The 20,140-nt window shown below is 34.7% G+C and overlaps 1 long non-coding RNA gene across 1 annotated transcript in view; it reads left to right on the forward strand.

The window, feature by feature from the left end:
- The window catches only part of LOC112135227 (uncharacterized), a 120,774-nt gene extending 100,960 nt beyond the window's left edge, over positions 1-19,814 (forward strand). The window contains exons 2-4 of the long non-coding RNA XR_002916521.3: positions 12,857-12,984; positions 14,141-14,257; positions 19,572-19,814. This is a non-coding gene — a long non-coding RNA (uncharacterized LOC112135227). The remainder of the gene's footprint in view (positions 1-12,856; positions 12,985-14,140; positions 14,258-19,571) is intronic.
- Positions 19,815-20,140: the final 326 nt, after the last annotated feature.

Here is a 20,140-nt window from a genome sequence, read left to right on the forward strand (position 1 = left end):
CAGCTTCTTCATTGTATAGTTACCATTTTTAATTTGTAATTAATAAGTAATATGGGGAGAGATATTTTACTTCAATTTATCAAACTGTAATCCTCTAGGTTTAGCATTATTGATTTTTTTCATGAATCTATTTTTAATATGATGGCAAAATAGTATTTTCTAAGTCCATTATTCCTTTTATGTTTATTAGCTGGCATTCTACTATGAGCAAGAGCATTCTGTATTTTTTAGTTAATTAATTATAGTACGAATTCATGGTTATAATTTTAACTAATGATATTCCATCACCATATGGATTTTGATACACAACTTTTATTAGATTTACATGGTAGAATTCCTTCCAGATTTTTCTTTTCTCTTTTTCATGTAGATATATAACTACCTTCTCAACTGTTTAAAATCTGGCTCCAATTATTCTCATAATAATTTCTCACTTGCTCAACTTTGAAATTTAAAGAAAGTAGTTTTAGATTGGCTAACCTATACGAGCTAAAAACAATAACCATAATTCAATAACTGCGTACATTCTTTTGTCTTTAAATTGAGAGTGTATATACACAGTACTATATTCAAAATCATTTTTTTAAATAAAACCAATCACTGGTAGTCAAATATAACTTTAACACATTATGTATTACTCGACTGACTGAAGGCGAAATCTGGAATACAGATTATGAAGTAAGTAAAAGAAAAGCTGTTCCAAAAAATAAGAATAAAAAGACTCAGGCTGGGCGTGGTGGCTCACGCCTGTAATCCCAGCACTTTGGGAGGCTGAGGCGGGCAGACCACAAGGTCAGGAGATCAAGACGATCCTGGCTAACACGGTGAAACCCTGTCTCTACTAAAAATACATAAAAAATTAGCCGGGCTTGGTGGCGGGTGCCTGTAGTCCCAGCTACTCGTGAGGCTGAGGCAGGAGAATGGCGTGAACCCAGAAGGTGGAGCTTGCAGTGAGCCGAGATGGCGCCACTGCACTCTAGCCTAGGCGACAGAGTGAGACTCCGTCTCAAAAAAATAAATAAATAAAAATAAGTAAATAAAAAGACTCATGCCCCTCGTTGAAAGGAAGAAACAACTTTTGTTTTGTTTTACTGGTTAATTTCTGTCTTCAAAGTTCAGTAGCTCCAGTGAATTGTGTTTGCAAGAAAATTGAGGGAGGAATTCCCTCTCTTACCTATTTGTAAAGATAAGTGACGATTTTCTTGATTACATGCTTTGGAATCAATAAACACTAAAAACAAAATTTGTCCCCACTCTTTACAGCAGGGTAACTGTGGCTAAAACTCAGTGCTCTATAGCCTACCATTCGATCCTTCTGATACACTTGATAGATGACTTTTTGCTTTCACAAGAACTCTGATTTTAATATTCCAAGCAGCAAGTATTGTGATCTAGAAAGTCAAAGAGAGTCTTAGTGTCCTATAAGTCACACTCTGTGCTTGACAATCTTCAGACACAAATTCTCAAATGGAAAACAGGTATCTGTCACTCAATATTTTATCCTACACCCCCAGTAACTCTGAGTTTTTATGGTTGGTTATATAAATGGCATGCTGAGCTTAAGCTAATGTGTTTTCCATCACAAATGGCACAGCTGCTTTTTCCTCCTGCATTAAGCATTGAGCAGGTGGTGTTTTCTAACCATTTATGTTCATTCTGCCTGCTGTCATGAGCAAGAGAGATCATAGATGTGCTCAGCAGCTCTTGCAGTTAAATGGTGATGAATAGAACAGTTACAGTCTGGTTTGACCACAGAAGCATCTCATTTGAAAACCATGGCAACAGAAGTGTGTGAAGTGGGGCTGGGCTCTGTCTTCTGTCATCCAGAAGTAATTTAACGTCATCTAGTCACCACTTGTTTTGGCTCTGGTTATTGTTGAGAATGGTGAATGGGAGCAGGAATATCCCTTCCCTAGAAGTGATGGGATGTTTTCTCTGGTTACAAGAGCAAAGTTTGTCATCAATAATTTACAAATACTTTACCTTTTTTAAAAACATTCCTTAGAATAGTAAGAAAGGTGCAGAGAAGTGGCCATGATACTTCCACATTCAGAATGTCAGCTAACAGTGTCTCCATTTGTAACCTGGACTTCATGCATAAAGAAAGACAAAGACTTTCTTGCCAAGACCAGCTCGGTCAGGGAGACCCTAACCCAGTGGCGCTAGAGGAATTAAAGACACACACACAGAAATATAGAGGTGTGAAGTGGGAAATCAGGGGTCTCACAGCCTTCAGAATTGAGAGTCCTGAACAGAGATTTACCCACGTATTTATTAACAGCAAGCCAGTCATTAGCATTGTTTCTATAGATATTAAATTAACTAAAAGTATCCCTTATGGGAAACGAAGGGATGGGCCAAATTAAAGGAATAGGTTGGGCTAGTTAACTGCAGCAGGAGCATGTCCTTAAGGCACAGATCGCTCATGCTATTGTTTGTGGCTTAAGAATGCCTTTAAGCAGTTTTCCACCCTGGGCGGGCCAGGTGTTCCTTGCCCTCATTCTGGTAAGCCCACCGCCTTCCAGCCTGGGTGTTATGGCCATTATAAACATGTCACAGAGCTGCAGAGATTTTGTTTATGGCCAGTTTTGGGGCCAGTTTATGGCCAGATTTTGGGGGGCTTGTTCCCAACACTTTCTCATCCAATCACATCAGCTAAAAAAATTGTTTCTTTATACGTTCTTTTTCATTTCAAGGGAAAAATAATAAAAAAATAGATATCATACTCAAAAAGTATTGAATACTAGATCTTATGAAACATTTAAAAATATAATTTTGGGGAATAAAATTTCACATTGGTTGGATTTTTGACTTCAAATTTTAGGTTGATGACTATGTGTGAAGAAAAATGTAGATGAAAGCCACTGTAAATAAAATCAAGCTTGGGAAATAAATTGATGACTGTGAAACGATCATTGCGTTTCTGATTTTCTTTACTTTTGTTTCTTATATTCTGCTATACTAAATGTGTCATTTTGAATTTGTCTTGTTTCTATTAATAAAGATTTTACTGAAGGGAAATGATTATAAGTAAGACAGTCTATGACACTGGCTGGTCCAGGGAGGTGGAAAGCAGCATAATTGGACTAGGAGTGCAATTTCAGGCCAGGAAAGAGTCAAAGATACAAACTACAGAAGTAGTGCAGAAATAAAGGAAAATATAAGTCCAAAAATGGGAAGGTGATTGGGAAAATGTCAGAGAATGTGGTACAACAAAGAATAGGTAAAGAACTGTAGGAAGCCAGATGTCTGTGGCACTGCCTAGAGAAAGATCTAACAAAATAAAGCAAGTAGAAGGATTGGAGAGCAGTGAACTTTTGTGTTAGGTCTCACTGATTTATTATTTCATTATTCATTCATTCTGTAAAAGGCTATGTTGTAATATTTGATGTTTCAAATTTCTAAATTTACATATTGGCAACTATGTAAAAATAAAATTGGAATGGATTTTGCAAAATAGAGGAGGCTTTTAGGTTTCTATCTTATCTCTACTTTTTCAACTTATACTAGGAATCCTCACAAAGAGTTACATGTTTCTGAAGGCTACAGAGACTTACCTACATAATCATCCATTTCAGTATTCTTATTTAAATGCTTTTCATTGATAGAATACCTTAATCTTACAGCCACAGGACAGAAAAGGAAATGGTTAAGAGTGAATGTATCTCACATCTCTTACAGAAAACTGGCCAATTTAAGATTTTTGTTAAGAGGCCAGGCTGTGAAGCCTGTTAAGAGCTTCATCTCAAAGCTGAGCCACTTAAAAGCTGGTTAATATTAAACAAGTTAGGACTCAACTTTTTCATCTCTAAATATGGCCTAATAATACCATATGCTTCATAGAATTGTAGGGGAGAAATGATTTCTTAGTAGAGCTCATAGTACAGTGCCTGGACCATAGTACTTTTCTAGCACAATTTAGGTATGTGATAGTGTATTTATTATTACATTATTTTGAATCCTGGAAACTGAAGAACCTTTAGGAAATTTACATATTATTAGCAAAAGAAATTTGAAGTGGTTTGAGAATTGTTTTTATACTTTAAACTGGTGTTATCTTTTTTAGTTAATATCATTTTGAGTTAAAATAATACAATAAGCAGACACCAATCTATATATTTTATTTGTATATTGTACATGGCACTAATTGTACTGTTACACTATTGTACCATTGCACTAGTATATCTTTGTATATTAACAATACAAATAGAAATTAAGAAGGATGAGATACATATAATTACAGGCAAGCACTTATGAATAAAATTAATGTGGAGGTATTTTTTCATAAAGCAAATTTACCACCATAACACTTTATGAGATTCAGAGTCTAATTAGTCCTCTTGATCCCCTAAGCACTGTTGTGACTAAAGGAGGTATAGCAAAGGCATATTGAGTAAACCGTTGTTGAGCACAATTCATATAATCATTGACTTGGGGAATTTAGAGACCTTATGAAGAGAACAGAAATATGTCCATGAATGTAGCCTTGGAAATTTTACTTCTAAACTTAGCTCATCCCTGAGAAATATTTCCTTATCTTTCTGACTAGGCTATGTTCTTCCTGTTTTAACCAGACCTTAACCATTATCATAGCACATACTTACACTCATTTACCTCCCTTCTAGACAAGAAGTTTCTGAAAAATACGTAATTTTCTTTTGTTTTTTCAGTCCCTGGCATACATTCAGCAGATAATAGGTGGTTAAAAATATGTGCACTTGAATATGATGTATATATGGACACAAGGACCCGGACCATATGCTATAATAATTTGCTGAGGAATGTCAAACTCCCCAAAACCTTTAATGTAATATGCCCAATCATTTCAATTATTTTAAATGTCTGCCTTTATTGGACATGAGTAAATAAAACATTTTAACACAGCTATAATTTTATAGTCATTAAATTAACAAGGTAAAGCTGATGACCTTATCGCACAACAGATTTTACAATTTCCAATTAACTTATTTTCTGGAGCTAAACTGATAGATAAAATAGAGACAGTTTTCTACTTGGGAGTGCAGGCACTTTATCCTCCATTGCTCTTATAAACATTTTTTGATGCAACGTTGACTATGTTAAAAATAATTCTGAGATTAGACATTCAACTTCATTAACAATAGGAATGAGGTATTAGGAGAATAAGGTATCAACTGAAAAGCCATTCAGACTTTACCCAAGGGGGGCAATTTATAAAAGAGAAGCTTCCTAAAATGCAAATGATGCTTTCTAGCAATGTGAAGGACATATGAGACCCAATATAAGCAGTTAACTAAGCCATGTTTTATTTATTTTAATTGCTAGTGGGATATCCATTAAATTGTAGAGTATAAACTGATGGTTGATAGAGTAAATAGGCCTGAAAGTGATGAAAATAATGTTCATCTTATAGTTCTGAGATGGACTCTGGACCACAAACAACCAGATGTTTAGGAGAAACAGCCTTTTTGGCACTTCTAATCTTGCCTAAAAATAAAATATATAATATTTTGTGCACTTTCCAACATTCAATGATTTGTTTTCACTATTACTAGAGGAAAGTGTTTAGAGATGTTAATGAGAATATGACATTTCAAAAGGCAATTGTGGTATCAACAAAGAATATATGAACATTGTGGATAGCATTTTCCATATATATAATGCTAAGGCATTTTATATAAGAAATCAGAAAGTTTCTACCATGTATTTTTATTAATTTAGCACCTGTAAGAAATACCTAAAAGCAGGCATTCCCAACCACAGAACAACAGGGGGTACTGATCCATGACCTGTTAGGAGCTGGCTGGGATAGCAGGAGGTGAGCAGCAGGGGGCAAGCAAGCATTGCTGTCTGAGATCTGCCTCCTCTCACATCAGCAGTGACATTAGATTCTCATAAAACTACAATCCCTATAGTGAACTATGCTGCAAGGGGTCTGGGTTGCAGGCTTCTTATGAGAATCTAACTAATGCCTGATGATCTGAGGTGGAACAGTTTCATCCTAAAGCCATCCCCCCACCACCCCTGTCCCTGGAAAAATTGTCTTCCACAAAAGAGGTCCCTGGTGCCAAAAGGTTGGGAAGCACTGCCTAAGACGATGTGGTAAAGTAACATAAATAAATCTGTTCTTTCAAGAATATAAAATTTAATTAAAAGGGAAAAAAACTGATGTAACTATATAAAATTCACATGTTGAGAGGACCTGGGTTAGAGAGAGAGAATTAGGAAAGGTTTTCATGAAAAGTAGATTTTTTTTTAAACTTAAGACTAATAAGAATAGAACACAGGTAGGTGGAGAAAAGAAGGAAATTGAAAATAGAGTCAAAGGCATTTATAAAGGCAAGAAAGTACAATGAACTAGTTCTGTTTAGAGATTAATGAGTTTCATCAGCTTGCACGGGCCACTTGAAGGATTAGTGATAATTATGAAATGTAGCTTTTGAAAGGGGTTGGATGAGACTATACCATAAGTTTTTAGATGGATGATTCAAATAAAAAAGGAAATTTTCTGAAAGAATGATTGTAATAATTAATTTTAATGAAAGCATGCTATGTTAACTTTACATGTTCTGTTATTTCATTTAATCCTCACAGCAACTCTGTAAAGTAGATGCTACTATTGTCTCCATTTTGTATAAGAGGAAACAAGCAAGAGGAGGTGAATAGCCCATTGTTACACAGATAATTATATAGTTAGGATTCAAACCTGTACAGTCTGGCTCCAGCACCCATTTTCATAGCTCTTTAGCTATTCTGCCTATCAAGGGAGTTATTCTAGAAGTCTGTTTGATTTTAAAAAGAATAAGTCATGTTTCAATAAATGAAACCAATTTAAAACTAAAAGTGAGTCATTTTTAATGGAAACAACCTCTGGCAAGAAGAAATGCCATTTTCTTCACTCTTAATTTTCCCAAAGCACCGCTGCAAAATTGTTCTGCCTGTTGGCATAATGGTAGAATATTCATTCATACTAAGAACTAATTAATTGAAAATAACTTTAATTTAGTTCAATTAAGCATAAATGTAGGGTTCCTGTGTCATGTAGAAATTTTCTTCCAGGTAGTACCTAGTCTCTCCCAGTATTTAGATTAGGAAACGTAATATTGAAGTGATAATGAACTATTCCCTGTAAAAGGATAATACTCTAGGACAAAGCCTGAATATGTAAAAAAAATGAAAATAAGTACAAGTTGTGTTCTGGAGAGAGCCTTTTGGTTTTTCTATGCCCAAAACATAATCTGTTAAACAAGTAAGAGCCTCCTGACATCTACATGTTAGGAGATGCAATCTCAAAGATACTCTAATGTAATGCAGTATGTAATTCTCATCAGTTGCCATATCATTAAAGGTTTAACTCAAAGCAGTGAATGCATTATTTAAACTAGTAGTTATAAGATTTTAATGGAGATAAAATTTCATTTTCTTTGAGTTTATTGATTTGGTCTTGATTTATTAATTTGGTCTTGTACGCATTTCAAAATATTATATTCTATTTGGTCTTATCGTTTTTATAATGTAATAGCTTGTTAAAGTATTTCTTTTCCTCTGTTCATTCCAAGACCCCAAGTAGAATAGGTATTTTTGTTTTTGCATTAATTTACTTCATTATCTTAATTTTCAAATTTTTAAAATTTCTCCACATCAAAATCTTTATTAGTTTTTCAACATTGCTATAACAAATTGCTGTAAACCTACTGGCTTAAAACAACAGAAACGTATTATCTCACACTTTCTGTAGGCCAGAAGTCTGAGTGGACTCAACTGGATCTACTGCTTACAATCTAAAAATATTAAAATCAAGGTTTTACAAGGACTACAATCTTTACCGGAGGCTGAGGGCAAGAGTCAACTTTCAAGCTCATTCAAGTAGTTGACCATATTTAATTCCTTATGATTGTAGGGCAGATGTCCACATTTCCTTGTTAGCTGTCAGGTGAAAGCTGGTTTTGCTCCTGAATTCTGCCTGCATTCTTAAGCTTTCTATGTGTCTTCCTCCAGTGAGAGTGAGTTGAGAACATGCTTTAATTCTCTCTGACTTCAGCTCCTGTCTCATCTGACTAAAGGGAAAATAGGCAAATATAGTTACAATTGTCTAACACACTAGAATTACTGGACAAAATATTAGTAAGTATATAAGAGAAATTAATGATATTACCAACTACATTAATTTAATTGTGATTTATAGAACACGACATTCAAAATGGCAGTTTACACACTTTTTTTTTCAGGTGCATATGAAATGTTCACCAAGACAGACAAATGTAGATGGATTTCAAACTTTTTGGGACAGAGCTAAAGCAGTGTTTGGAAGAGAATGGACAATTTTGTATGGTTATATTAGAATCAAAGAAATAAACGATATAAACATTAAAAGCTAATCTCCAAGTAATTAGAAGGAAAAATATAATAAAGATAAGAAGACAAATTATTAAAAAATAGAAACAAGCAATACAGAAAGTTGGCAAAGACAAAACTTGTTTCTCTTTACTAGTCAATAAATGAAGGGGTAAGACAAAATTTACCAATATGGGTAATAAAATGAGGATATCACTGTAGATTTTATAATGTTACTACAAATGTAACCAATTAGAAGTACAGAAGTTCTAATGAAATAATATTCTCAAGATGAAATAAAAGTCTCAATACCTCTGTATCTATTAAAGCAATTGATCTTACAATAAAAAATTTTCCACATAGGAATCTCCTAGACCAAATAGTTTTAATAGTAAATTTTATCATTTATGAATAGCAGAAATAATACCAACCTTAAACAAAGTAATTCTGAAAAGAGAACAGAAAACAACTCACTTTAACTAGCTTTAAGAGGCTAACATAAGCCATTGACAAAACCTAACAAAGCATTTCAAAAAAGCTGCAGACCCAAAGTCCGGAGGCAAACATCATTAAGAATGCAAAATATTCTAAACCATAAACAAATTAAATGCATCATTGTAAAAGAAATCCCTCAAAATAAGTAAAATTTTTCTCAGGAATTTGAGGTTAGTTTAAGATTTCGAAATCAATTAAATATTTTAGATAAATAAAAAATGATGAAAATTAAATAACCATCTCAATAGTTATATAAAATAAATTTGAAAAGAAAAACAGCAATTATTCATTAAGAAGAATCTCAGAAAACATGAAATAGAAGGGAAGAACCTCAGCCAGATAAGTGGCATCTAGGAAAATGCTGTAACTAATCATGTTTAATGGTGAAATATTAATCCCTTTCACTAACATTGTGAACAATGCAAAAATGTTTGGTATTCTGATCTTCATTTAAATTTCACTGGAGAACCTTGCTTGGGTAATAGGACAAGAAAAAATAATAAATGACATAAATATTAAAAAGCAAAAATTAACTGTCTCTATTCTTAAATGACATTTTCATTATTCATGAAAAAATTTCAATGAATCTAAAAAAGAAACATAGAACTGCTAATTGAATTCAGCAAGGTCAGAATACACAAGGTCAATATACAAAAATTATTTTTTTCTGTGTAATGGCAACCAACAATTGAAATGGAAAAATTTTTCAATTCCACTTGAAAAAACAAAACAACATGAAGCTGAATGCTGCAAGTGTGGGAATACATCAGAAAATTCAAAAGAGACTTAGAAAGTCAAAAGTCCACAGGTATGTTATGAGTATGTTTTTGTGTGTGTGTAAACCTTTTCCTTAAGTAATGCTGATTACTGTTGGGTTCTGTTTAAACGTAATCCACCTTTTGGTTTTTCCATTTTCATCAGGGTTATCTAGAGTTCCACTCAAAGACCACACATCAGCTGAATCATAGTAACCCACCCAGTTTTTATCACAGTTTTATAAATCTGAAAAAAATCTCAAAGAAATCAGAATAAAAAATCTTCCGTTTCTGTTCTAAGAAATCTTTGAGTGCCTGGAGCAAGTGGAGCTACTCATCCTTTACGTTCTTTATAAAGGTAACAATCTCTAGTTATTTCCAAGTTGGAAGCATGTCAGAGCCAAGACTAGCTAAGGAATTTAGTCAGAAGATTGGCTCTAAAAATCCAAGGTCTTTCCAACAAGTTAATAGTTATTTAACAGTAAATTTCCCTGGTACTGAGGTTGTGCTAAATAAATTGGATTCTATTCAAATGTGTGAGAAGAGGATGGTATTTTGTCTGATTTGCAATTCATCTGATCAATCATCTAAGTAAATAGCAAACTGATTAATACCTCTGAACAAGATAAATGAGTTTTACCTTCTTCCTATAATTTCTCTAGAATTTCTATTTTATATTAAAAAGGACAATATGTAAGAAAATAATAAAAAGATATAAGGTAATTTTTCTCCCTCCAACTTTTAAAGAAATATAACTATGAAGTAATTATATAACTATATACTTACATATATATTTACATATTATATTATATTTGGCTGTTTCAATAAGTCACTGCTGTACAGAATTAACAATAGTAAAATATTATTTAAAAAGTTGATCCCAATGCGAAAGGAAATGAGTGTCAGCATCTATTTTATAACTACCAATTTAAAATAGAAGTGGTAGGTGAGAGCTCTGATTATTTTGTTTATTAAACAAAAGAGCACTGCCCACCATTTGCTGGGTACATACAAGAAGGGAAGAACATTGATTAATTACAATACTAAATAAATATTTCTCTGAAAATATTTTATAAAGAGAGATAAAAAGAGAAAGATAGTTTATAACCCTAAATAAGCGTAGGCACATTAGTTTGGGTAAAAACAAGTAAAATTATTTTAGAATCTGGTATTAGTTTTCTATTCTTGTGTTATAAATTACCATAAATTTAGCACTTTAAAACAACACTCACTTATTGTCTCTCAATAATTGTTTCTTTTTTATTTTAATTTTTGTGGGTATACAGTAGGTGCACATGAAATGTTTTCATATAGGTATGCAAAGGATAATGGATGCAATCATATAATGCACGCAATTCCATCATGGAGAATGGGGTGTCCAGCCTCTCAAGAGTTTACCCTTTGCATTACAAACAATCCAATTATACTCTTTTAGTTATTTTTAAATGCAGAATTAAATTATTATTGACTATAATCACTCTCTTTCTATTTTCTTTTGTACCTATTGACCATTCCCACTCTTCCCTCCAGACCCCACTCCCTTTCCCAACCTCTGGTAACCATCCTTCTATTCTCTATCTCCATGAGTTCAATTATTTTAACTTTTTGTTACTGCAAATAAGTGAGAACATATAATGTTTGTCTTTTTGTGCCTGGCCTGTTTCACTTAACATAATGATCTCCAGTTCCATTCATGTTGTTGTGAATGACAGGATCTCATTCTGTTTTATGGCTGAAAAATATTCCACTGTGAATATGTACCACATTTTCTTTATCCATTCATCTGCTGATGGACACTTAGGTTGTTTCCAAATCTTGGCTGTTGTGAACAGTGCTGCAGCAACAAAGATAGTGCAGATACCTGTTTGATATATGGTGTTCCCTTCTTTTAGATATATACTCAGCACTGGGATTGCTGGATCATACAGTAGCTCTATTTTTAATTTTTTGAGGAATCTCCAAACTCTTCTTCATAGTGGCTGTGCTAACTTACATTCAACCAACAGTGTACAAAGTATCCCTTTTCTCCACATCTTTGTCAGTATTTGTTATTGTCTATTTTTTGGATATAAGCCATTTTAACTAGGGCGAGATGATCATTCCAGTTTTGATTTGCATTTTTCTGATGATCAGGGATGTTGAGCACCTTTTCCTATGTCAATTTGCTATTTGTATGTATTCTTTCGAGAAATGTTGATTCTGATTTTTTGCCCATTTGTTAATCAGATTATTAGATTTTTTCCCGTACAGTTGTTTGAACTCATTATGTTTTCTAGTTATTCATCCCTTGTTATATGGAGAGTTTGCATATATTCTCTTCCATTCTGTGGGTTGTTGCTTCACTTTCCTGATTGTATCATTTGCTGTATAGAAACTTTATAACTTGATGTGGTCCTGTTTATCCATTTTTGCTTTGCTTGCTTGTGTTTGTTATTACTCAAGATATTTTTGCCTAGACCGATATCCTGAAAAGTTTCCCCAATATTTTTATAGTAGTTTTATAGTTTGATTTTTGATTTTATAGTTGCAATTTTAATTGATTTTTGTATATGGAGAGAGATAGGGGTTTAGTTTCATTCTTTTGCACATGGATATTCAATTTTCCCAGCAGCATTTATTAAGAAGACTGACTTTTCCCCAGTGTATGTACTTGACACCTTTGTTGAAAATGAGTTCACTCTAGGTGTGTGGATTTGTTTCTGGGTTCTGTATCCCATTCCATTGGTCCATGTGTCTGTTTTTATGCCAGCACCATGTTGTTTTGGTTACTACGCCTCACCTCTGTAGTATAATTTGAAGTCAGGTAATGTAATTCCCCCTTTCAATAATAATAAAATAATCATGAAGGTGAAGGAGGAGCCAAGGCATGTCTTACATAGTGGTAGGGAAGAGAGCATTTACAGGGCAACTGACCTTTACAAAACTATTGGATCTCATAAGATTTATTCACTATCACAAGAACAGCATGGGAAAATCCATCCCCATTGTTCAATTACCTCCCACTGCATTCCTTTGATGACACATGGGGATTATGGGAGTCACAATTCAAGATGAGATTTGGGTAGGGACACAGCCAAACCATGTCAGGAACTCAGAACAGTTTAGCCCATTGTGGTGAGGTTTGTGGGAATTCAAGTTCAGACCACTGGGATCAGTGGTCTTCCTCTGGTCAGTGCTGGTTTAAATCCTCTCTCCATGGGTGGGCATCAGTTGAGTTTGGTTCAGTTTTCTTTTCTGTGATAACAGGACAACACTGAGTTTAGTGCCTCACAATTGTGCTCTCTCTCCTCTAGTACACAGAAATGCTCTCCATACCTTGCCACTGCTGCTGGGAAGGAACAGGGGAGGAGTGACATTGAGATTCAAGACTATTTTTCCTACCTCTTCAGTGCCTCTTTCAGCCATATGAAGTTAAAACCAGGTAATGTGAGTGCTGATCTGATTTCTGATTCATTTGAAAGTGCTTTTTCTATGTGTAGATAGTTGTTAAATTGATATCCTTGGGGGGTGACAAGCAGTAAAGCCTTCTATTCTGCCATCTGGCTCTACTCCTGTCTCTCAATAATTGCTTATGGATTAGGAGCTGAGGCACACCTTTGGTGGATCATTTCCTCAAAATCTTGAACAGTTATAATTAAGCTGTTGGTCAGAATTGTAGGGTCATGTAAGGCTCAGCATCCTCTCCCACACTCACAGGGGGACCTATTAGTAGAATTCAGCTTCTTGCAGCCGTAGGACTGAGACCCTCAGCCTCTAGAGGCTGCCCCTCTGTACAGGCAGTTCACAACATGGCTGTTTGCTTTCATCCTTGAACCCTGCAGGAAAGTAATCTTTCAGCCTCTTTTAAGGGACTCCCCAGATTAGGTCAAGCCAATGCAAAATAATCTCTGGTTGAATAACTAAAAGCTAACTAATATAGACCTTCATTGAATCTGCAAAATTTCTTCACCTTTGCGATGTAACTTAATCACAAGAGAGAAACACATCATTTTCACAGGTCTCACCCGCACTTAATTATGGGAGGGGATTATATATAAGGGTATGCCATGGGTTATTTTGGGACCAGCTTAGAATTCTGTGCACAGACTGTTTTGCCATATACCAAAAGATTAGCCCAGAGTCATTTAAATTTTTGGGGGGTGGGTAGGGGGAATATCGGTGATGGAAAGAACTCACATGTAATAAAACAAATTGCTTTTATCTGATATTCTGATCTTCAGGGCAGATTCTCTGTTCAGATGTTATGACAGCATTGATCTGGCTTTGACCTGTTCTAATTTCCTTTTATCACTGCCTTTAGTTTCTCTTTTTAAAAATGGATTTGCTTTTCATTTTTACCTTTAAAAATTGACATAAAATTGTATGTGACAAAGGCATACAATTTTATGTCAATTTTTAAAAGTATGTCTAAGAGAAATCTAACTCCATGTTTATTGCAGCACTATTCACAATAGTCAAGATATGGAATCAACCTAAGAGTCTACCAAAGGACAAATGGATAAAGAAACTGTGACATATATACACAATAAAGTTTCATTATAACCTCTCTCTCTTCCTTTTTTTTTTTTTTTAAACAGGTCTCATTCTGTCACTGAGGCTGGAGTGCAGTAGCACAATCTCAGCTCACTGCAGCCTCGACCTTCAAGGCTCAATCAATTCTTCCACCTCAGCTTCCTGAATAGCTGGGACTACAGGTGTGCACCACCAGGCCTGGATAATATTCACATTTTTTTTTTTAGAGACAGATGACATGGTTTGGATTTGTATCCCCATGAAAATCTCATGTTGAATTATAATCCCCAGTGTTGTAGGTAGAACCTGGTGGGAGGTAATTGGATTATGGGAGTGGATACTTCATGAATGGGTCAGCACCATGCCCTTGGTACTATTCTAGTGATAGTGTTCTCATGAGATCCGGTTGTTTAAAACTGTGTAGCACCTCCCCCCACTTCTTCCTGCTTCTAACAGTGAGATGCACCTGCTCCCACTTTGCCTTCTGCTATGAGTAAAAGCTCCCTGAGGTCTCCCCAGAAGCAGAAGCTGCTATGGCTTCCTGTACAGCCTGTGGAATCATGAGCCAATTAAACATCTTTTCTTTATAAATTACCCAGTCTCAGGTATTTCTTTATAGCAGTGTGAGAACGGACTAATAAATTGGCGTGTCAGCATTTTGCCCAGGTTGGTCTTGAACTCCTGAGCTCAATAAATTTTCCCTCCTCAGCTTCCCAAAGTGCTGGAATTATAGGCATCCCCAGCCTTAACCTCTCTTGATTTTCCTCTTTTATGTCTGCCTCTTGCCTCTAGCAACCTTTCTCAGCCAAATCATTTACTCTTCTCTTACAGCGCTAAGGAGACATCATGTGACAGAACTGTGGTAGACAGTGATTCTGGCCAATTAGACAAAACAATTCCCAAACCTGTGATTTCTTTACTTGCTTCCAGGGTAAGGGGTGGGAAAACACGTATTTATCTTCCCAGTTGCTTAGGCAGGTAGGACTAGCCATGTGATACAATTCTGTTTAAGGACACTTGAAAGGAAGTTGGCTGAAAGGCTTTTGGAAAAGAATACCCTCTCTCTCTGATAAGCAGAAAAGTTTTCCTACCCTTTAAATTCTACTTCTACAGCCAGGCTTCTGGTTTTCTGCCTCTGATTGCAGTTCTGATACTGTAAATCTCTGTAAACAATTTGAGACCCGGGGGAGAAAAGTATGAAGACACTTAGGGAACAAGCATAACAGAGCACAAGGATGGAAAGGGACCAGGTCCTTCATGATACTGGTAGACAGCCAGACTCAAGCCAAATGCTTACACAGTTCTTTTACTGGTAACATCTAGCCTTTATGGGGAATGGGTTTAGTTTCATCCAACAGAGAAATGAGCACCTAACATGGAGCTTTTAATCTTTCAATTTTAGTACATTCCTCATTCTTTGCACAGAAAATTATCCAAGACACCTGAGTTTGTTGGTGTGAGACGCCAATGCAGTTTCACATTTTACCAGGAACTACTCTATGCTTCCATCCTGCAAGCTCAGGCCCCCTAGTCTGGGCCACATAACAGTTTCATATTATAGAAGTTTTCTCTCTGGGACATGTTATTTTTCAATCTTAACTGTCTCACCAGACTTGTCAGTATGTGTCTAAGTGTTTAGCATAGAGTTTTAAGTTCTTTCTCTTGAAACCATATGTCCCAAGTGAATGGTGCCATGTGATTATATGTCTATTGATTTTCCTGATGATGTTTGATAATGAATGAGGCTATTTTCTGTTTAGAATATAATTTTTTGGCAATATCAACAAATGGCAAACGTCATATTTTCAAAGTAATTGCCCCACAAAGATAAGCATTTATAATATTTTACTCTGTATTTTCCTTGGCTGACATCTAACTGACTAGGAAAAAAACAATTTTTGCCTGCATTTACAAGCAGATTGTTTTCTAAAATGAGTAGTTGCATTGCCAGAGCCTTAAATTAAATAGGGTAATATAGTCCAAATATTTAAAAGATACCCACCAAACATGTAGTTAGTGGTCAACACAATCTTTTTAACATTGTCTGATCAAAACAGAAATAAGTAGTCCAAATTACTAAGAAAAAATGAGAGAATTGTCTTATAATTTTATTATATGAAAAAATCGATTAAGTTATCAGAAACCTAGCAATCCCAATAATAGAAAAGTAGCATCAGGAGAGGGCATTATATTTTTCAATTTTGTGGAATTTAGGATATGTAATTGCCATATATTTCTTTGAAAGCTGCATTTACAAATTACATTCCTCCGGTTTTCTTCCCAAATAATTTTTGGCATTCTTTTTTGGTCTATGTAGAAAGATTGGTCTTGAACTATCACCTTTTTGAGGAGAGAATTCTTTGAAGTATTTCAGACTATCGTAAGAATGCGTAGAGCAGTCTTCGGTACTGAAGAAAGTTACATGTCAACACTTTTCATAGACCATTATGAAAAGCAACTAAGGAAGATTGCATATAACACTTAGGCATTATAAAATGTAATAATTCTAGAAAACTTAATTTACATATTTCAACAATGAACCTAAAGTTATCAGTATTTTTTTTTAAATACATGAGGAAATCCCTGCTTCCTGTATAGGCAGTAAGACATAAAAACATATAAAAATAACAAAAACATTCTTTAGAAATTAATTACAAAAAATAACCAGAAGAGCATAGATATGGCTTATATTTGCTTATTTTTAAGCAAAACTTATAAGAGAAGTTTACTGAATGCTAAATATGTAGGCAGTTTTGTTTAAAGCAGACAAGGTAGAAAGGAAACCAACACATTTGGGCAGTAACCTAGAGCTGTAGTTAAACCTGTGGATTTTTTTTTTGAATCCTATCATTAGCTGTAGAGCCCTGGGCAAATTTCTCAACTTCTATAAATTTCAGTTGCCTTATCTGAGATACATAGAAATGATAATAGTGTTTCTTTGATAATGTCATTACAATGATTAAGCTATAAGGCCTAGTACAGTTCCTGGTAAGTGCATATAATTCTAAGAGCACTTCTTTATGCCTGTATTATCTCATTTAAACTGCACACTAACCTTGTGAAAAACCTTGCATTTAGAATACATTACCTGATGAAGAAAATATGTTTTCCCAATAGAGTCATAAATATGCTTCAGACAGTTTGTCATTAAGAAAATGCTCTAAATTTACTTTCCTTTATGATGTTGTGTCATTGGATTTCATCATTCATAAAATCTTTATAATGGACAACAAAAAATGCTTATTTAGTGTATGAAAGAAAAATAAAACTCCAGGACCCCAAATTCGCTAAGCCAAAGGGAAAGTTAGGTTTTGGAACTGAGTCACACACAAAAAAATTACCTTCCTTTTGTTTTCAAACAGATAACTGTAATTTCACATGCTTACTTCATCTTATGTAACATGTAGATTTAATGGGCATAAGATGAATGCAAATTGACCTTTCTTCTCACTCCTTTCTTGCTATATGTAAAATGTGGATTCACTGAGTGCTAATCAGAGTCTCACAAGAATGTAACCACTTACCTCATTGCCTACCCAGTCTCCCTTTACTTTTTCTTTTCTCCTTCCCATCCTGCTCACTCTTTCCCCTTTAAATATTAAAGTTCTCAACATCCTGTCTGAAAAAAACACAGGGTGCAGATCCCACTGGGACTTGTGCTTCTTTTTCCCAGATGTCTCCTCAACTTTGTCAAATTAAACCTTTAAATTCAGATATACCTTAGTCAACTTTTGGTTTACATTTTTGTAATCACAGAGGGATTCTTTAAATGGAGTTTGGCTCTTGGCCTGCAGCAACCCTCCTACTGGGGCTGGTACCAGCAGAAGCTCTTAATTACTCTAACTGAGGGGATGACTTGCTGAGGACTAGTAGCATCCCCTTCCAGAGATCCTTAATCTCCCAAGTATTTTGGCTGAGATCTGAGGTTTATTCTGCCACAGAACTCATTTTCAGGGAGTTTCCTACTTCTGCGAAGGTGGAGAGCAAGTTGTCAACATAGTCTCTATTCTCCAGGTAAGGAGCTTGTTTGGGGTTTTGTTTTGGGATTTGGTAGCTTAAGATAAAGGATTATTGTTAGTTTTCTACAACTTTTCCTCACACTCCAAGATCTCAACTATATGTAAATTGTGCTATCACTTTTTTTTCTTTTCTGTTTTTTTGTTTGTTTGTTCCAGTTCATCTTCCATTATATTTGACCAATTTTGGTTCATCTTCCATTAGATTCGACTGAAACCCCCGCAGCTGAAAAAAGTCTAATTCCAGCTTGTTATACACTCTCCTTTTTTAAGTTCAGACACAACTGACAGGCATTAACATTGAAATAGAGATTATAAGACTGACAAAATTGAGTCTTTGTGGAAATAAGATACCAGATTTTAACCTCACTCTGTTATAGCATTGCATGACAGATAGCACACCCTGAGGGAAATACAAATATTTTACCCCAAAATATATACTTTAACATATTCTGAAATGACTCTGCAAAGTTTTCTCTTGTGGGAGAAATTTGCATCTGTAGAGAATTTCCATTAATTCAGCGAGACCTTACATTTCTAGGTCTTTCCCAGATCTAGGAGAGACTAAATGAGAGTCTGACACTTTTAAGATCTAAAAAGAGACATTTACTGTCTATTCTCTATGAAGGCTACTTCCTGGAAACTTCATTTACATAACAAAAACCTTGGCCTCCACAATCTCCCTTATCTTAGCTCAGGCATTTCTTTCTACTGACTTCAAGTCTTTAGACAAAGCTTATCTCTTTCAACCTATTGCCACTCAGAAAATCTTTGAATCCACCTATGACCTGTAAGCACTAACCTCTCTGCCCCCACCACCCCCTTCACCACTGCTTCAAGGTATCCTGCCTCTTTAGGCTGAACCAATGAACACTTTGCATGCATAGATTTATGATTTTGAAATATCCCTATTTCAGGATATTACATTCTAGGAAGGAAAGCAGATTGAATGCAAATAAATGAATAAACAAAATTATTTTATATTCATTTGCTTATAAATTTGCTGTATAGTACATATTATACAAATACATATGTTATATAATATGTTATAAGAATTTGTATTTGATAGAGGAAGACAAAGGCAGCAACAAAGACAGAGGAAAGTTCTATATAAGAAAATAAATGAAGATAGAGTCACAGAAATTCAACTTCACACAGGCTAATTGTCAGAAAATCCCTTTCTTAAGGTGTGACAATTAATACCTGATTTCAAGACTTCTAAAGATACAGTAATCAAGATGTGTGGTACTGAATAACTGTAGGCAAAGAAATTAATTGAACAGAGACAAACCAACACATGTATGGACAATTCAATTTCAACAAAGTGAAAAGGCAATTTAGTGGAGAAAAGAAAACCTTTCTATGTAGTCATTATAAATTCCATTGAATGGATGAAGAAACTGAGATTTGTCCATATTATCATAGTTCGTAAGTGATGTTGTCAGACCTGTTTAACATTTATTTCTTTATACCATTCCAGGGGAGAAGAGGAGAGTAAAAGTGAAGAAGAAAGAGGCAAAACAAGTGACTAGACCACATGCTGAACAAGTTGTAGCTCTCATTTACTTTTCAGAGAATGTAAACTGTTACAACTGCTTTGGATAACAGTTTGGCAATTTCTTTAAAAGTTAAGCATATATATATATATAATCATATAATCTAGCCATTCCACTCATCAGAATTTACCTTCATCCCCAAATAAAAGCACAAAGATGTGAATGCCCATAGCAGCTGTATGTGTAATAACTCAAAACTATAAAAAACTCAAACACTCATCAACAGTGACTAATTAAACAAATTGTTTATAGTGAGAAATTGCAAAAATATTATCAGTTAAAAGGAATGAGCTACTGATAGCAGCAACAAAGTACACAAATCTAGAAATAATTATGCTGAGGAAGAGAAGCCAGAAAAATATAATATATATTATATTATCTCATATATATTAAAGAATAGAGAATGCAAACTAATCTATAGTGACAGAAAACAAATCAGTGGCAATCTGGGAATGAGGGTAAGGGGTAAGAGGAAGGGATTAAAATGGGGCAT

The sequence above is a fragment of the Pongo abelii genome, chromosome 8 (genome assembly GCF_028885655.2).
Source record: "Pongo abelii isolate AG06213 chromosome 8, NHGRI_mPonAbe1-v2.0_pri, whole genome shotgun sequence".
NCBI classification, from domain to species: Eukaryota; Metazoa; Chordata; class Mammalia; order Primates; family Hominidae; genus Pongo; species Pongo abelii.